This window comes from Myotis lucifugus, unplaced genomic scaffold, assembly GCF_000147115.1.
Source record: "Myotis lucifugus unplaced genomic scaffold, Myoluc2.0 scaffold_62, whole genome shotgun sequence".
In the NCBI taxonomy this organism is placed as follows: domain Eukaryota; kingdom Metazoa; phylum Chordata; class Mammalia; order Chiroptera; family Vespertilionidae; genus Myotis; species Myotis lucifugus.
In genome coordinates, this window is record NW_005871110.1 from 5,106,020 (window position 1) to 5,109,988 (window position 3,969).

Here is a 3,969-nt window from a genome sequence, read left to right on the forward strand (position 1 = left end):
CCAAGGTACATGTCTATGACTGGAATCAAACCCGGGACCCTTCAGTTCGCAGGGCAAAGGCTCTATCCACTGAGCCAAACCAGCTAGGGCTGCTCTCACTGTTTAATAAAGACAGAACAACATAAAAATCCTCGTTACCTTGTTTGATTGGAGAATTTTAATGTGTTTTTTTCATTTATCATTGTAAAACCAAGGACAATTTTATAACATTTTTGTACATAGCTGTACATGTAAAGCAATCTATCCTTAAGTAGAGATAAATTACTCTACAAGAAATGAATCCTAGATAGTTTTCCCTTCAAGTCAAATGTCCCGCTGTTTAAATAAACATCTTGTTTGAAATGAAAAAAAAAAAAGAGGGAAGAGATTTTCATTTTGTTCACTGATGTACTTCAAGGGTCTGAAATAGGGCTTGTCCCATAGCAAGCAGTCAATAAATAGTTGTTAAATAAATAGAAAATAATCATGTTAAATAATACCATTCAAATAATTCTCTAACGCATGGAACACTGAAATAACAAAAATTAGTCTGTGTATGATACTACATCAGTAAATTTGCATTTCTTTCTATACACTCAGCACTCTTTGGTCCAGTGTTCAGGCCACTGTGTAGCAGCCTCAGCACCCAGGACATCCTTGCCACCACTTCAGAAAAGCTTCTCTGCCCGGAAATCGCAGAGACCAGTAGCCAGCACTCGGTGATCTTGGAGACAATCTGCCGCAGCAGTGCCCGGTGATGCTCTTATGTGGTTTCTGGGCAACAGACTGTGGTGAGGGGAGGTCAGGTGGCCATATTTTGAGACTTTTTTCTGTGCAAATGTATACCTCCCAGGGGCGTTTCCTGACATGACAGAGACTTAGCTGTGGGAGCGGAGAAATGTGTCCTTTGGCCTTGAGCACTAGTGTAATTAGATCTTAATTTTTAGATGTCCACATTTTAACTCACCCCCCAGGTAGGAATGTAAGCTCGGGCATTTAGAAAGCTTTCTCTCAATGAAGGCCAAAGGAGCAGTGAGAGCAGAAGGGTAGAGGAGAAAAGAATAAAGGTCCCTGGTGGTAAAGTAGTTGTAACATACATACATGCATGTATGCATATGTACGAAAAAAAATAAAAGCGCTTTGAAGAACAGCCCTTGGCAAGCATTAATTAAATGTTCACTCTGAGTTAGGGGGTGTCATCTTGATAGCAAAAGTATTGGAAAGATACTTCTCTTTCCTTTGCTTGCCCTAACTTAAGAAAAAAAAAGAGGGGGAAAGCCCTAGCTGGTTTTGTGCAGTGGATAGAATGTTGGCCCTCAGACTGAAGGGTCCTGGCTTCAATTCCTGTCAAGGGCATGTACTTCAGTTGCAGGCTCCATCCCAGGCCCTGGTCGGATGCATGCGGGAGGCAACCAATCAATGTGTCTCTCTCATATCAATGTTTCTCTCTCTCTGTCTCTCCCCATCTCTTCCACTCTCTTTAAAACGCAATAGGAAAGATATACTTGGGTGACGATTAACAAAACAAACAAACAAAAAAGAGGGGGAGAAAAAAAGGGGAAAATAGAGCTCACTATCAGGATTTTTTGGCAACGGAGATAAGTCGAGGGGCTATTCTGAAAGTGAGACAGTAAGGATAGTGATCTCTTGTGTCCCCTCCCTCCGTACCTCCTGTCAGTCAACCACCATATGTGGTTGGCTTCCATAGCCAAACTGCAGCTTTGGAAGAACAAGGACAGACCATCCTCTCACCTGCAGCAAGATGACAGGGCTGCTGCTGTGCAGGCTGGGCTGACCTCCAGGGCACACTGTGCAGCAGGCTGCCTTCGCCAGGATGGGCATTCGGACATGGCCATCCTCGCCCCCGGCTGACCGCTGACGGAGGGAAGCTGAAGGAAGGCAGGAACAGCACATTTCCTGGAAGGTGGCTTAGGCACTTGGGTTCTGGGTTCGGTAGCTTGATTTACAAAAAGTGATATATCTTTAGAGCAATGGTTTTGAAGGTGTGCACTTGCATAATCCAAAGGTTATGCAAGATGACCCATAAGGATATGGAAGAAAATAATTAAACATATTTATATCTTCTTCCCATTAAAAAAAAGCTTTTTTTCTGTGTATGTTTTAAGATGTATATGACTTTGTATAATTATATGAGTTATAAATAAAAACACCTATATTAGGGAATTATTGTAAATAATATTTTTATAGGCATGAATAATTTTAAAAGTTTGGAAACCACTGTGATAAAGAAGGATCATGATTCCTTTTCACATGCTCTGCTGAGAAAGTTGAGATACCTGTTCATATTCAGGGAGGATCTCGAGTTTCCTCCACTGGGATGTCTGGTAAGAATGATAAATATCTTGGATTGCTAGCGTAGAAATAAGTAAATAAAGCCAGACGAGAACAAGGCAGGATGCACACACCTGTGTTCGCCCTTTCCAGAGACTCTCCATCCACATGTGTGCTCTAAAAGCTCCAACAGCAATGATGAATCCCTGAGGGCACTTCACTAGCTCTATCTTGTGTGAAGCCAGTGGTTCTCAACCTTCCTAATGCCGCAACCCTTTAATACAGTTCCTCATGTTGGGGTGACCCCCCAATTTCATTGTTACAAATTGAACATAATTAAAGCATAGTGATTAATCACAAAAACAATATGTAATTATATATGTGTTTTCCAATGGTCTTAGGCAACCCCTGTAAAAGGGTCGTTCGACCCCCAAAGGGGTCTCGACCCACAGGTTGAGAACCGCTGTGTTAAGCCTACTCATAAGCACAATTGTGAACTTGGAAGGAATTTTTCAAGTCTCAGGAGAGAAATAAGGGTCATAAGGGATGGTGGTGAGACCATGAAAACAGAAGTGAAGGCAGCAAGAGGCCTCTTCATCACTATTGTTAATAATGGCAACCAGACCTAACCGGTTTGGCTCAGTGGATAGAGCATCAGCCTGGGGACTGAAGGGCCCCCGGTTCGATTCCGGTCAAGGGCATGTACCTTGGTTGCGGGCACATCCCCAGTTGGGGGTGTGCAGGAGGCAGCTGATCGATGTTTCTCTCTCATCGATGTTTCAATGTTTCTAACTCTCTATCCCTCTCCCCTCCTCTCTGTAAAAAAATCAATAAAATATATTTTAAAAAAATAATGGCAACCAAGGAAATAATTACTACTTATTGAATCCCTAGTAAGTTCTGGCACTTTGCTAGCCACTTTTTCAGCAATGCCATCCATTTTTACAGTGACACTCACATTTTACAAATAAAATAAAAAGTTCCAAGACAATGACTATTGTAACAGGTACACTTTACCCCAAAGCCACTATTCTCCAGACGATGTCATTCCATCTCAGGACCATGGTCCTGAGTGACATTAGGGAACAGTGAGAGCAGACACATGTTATAGTACTTCATGGCATTATAATCTGACTAGGTTATGTTTATCAGCTACTTATTTTTTCTTTTCATTAAAATCTTAAACTGTGGCCAATGTCTTTGTCAACAGGAAATTGGTGCAGGCTTCCTAGGCCATCAAGTAGAAAGACTAGATTTCCCCTCAATTGTGAGTATCTATATATATAAAAGCATAATATGCAAATGACAAAACCATGGAACAACTGGTCGGCTATGATGTGCACTGACCACCAGGGGGCAGACGTTCAATATAGGAGCTGCCCTCAGCCTGCAGGCCCCCATCGCATGATCGGGGCCTGACAACCAACCTCTCAGTTCCTCCGCCCAGCAGCAAGCTCTGATTGCCCGATGGGGAACCAGGAACTGGGGCTGGGTAGTGGCAGATGCAGGCTATGCCAGGGCCCCAATTGCCCCACCGGTCACCTCTCACACAGAGGGTGACCGATGGTGGGGGGGGGGGGCGGCGGTGAGTGGGCAGGAATGGCCAACCTTCTCCGTCCCTCCCCCTGGCTGACAGGCTCTGATTGCCCAATGGGGAACAGGGAACAGAGGTGGAATGGTGCAGACATGGGCGGCACA

The 3,969-nt window shown here is 43.7% G+C and overlaps 1 protein-coding gene across 1 annotated transcript in view; it reads right to left on the reverse strand.

Annotated features, from left to right (window-relative positions):
* The window catches only part of CTNNA3 (catenin alpha 3), a 1,251,491-nt gene that overhangs the window by 547,025 nt on the left and 700,497 nt on the right, over positions 1–3,969 (reverse strand). The gene's annotated exons all lie outside the window — the stretch shown is intronic.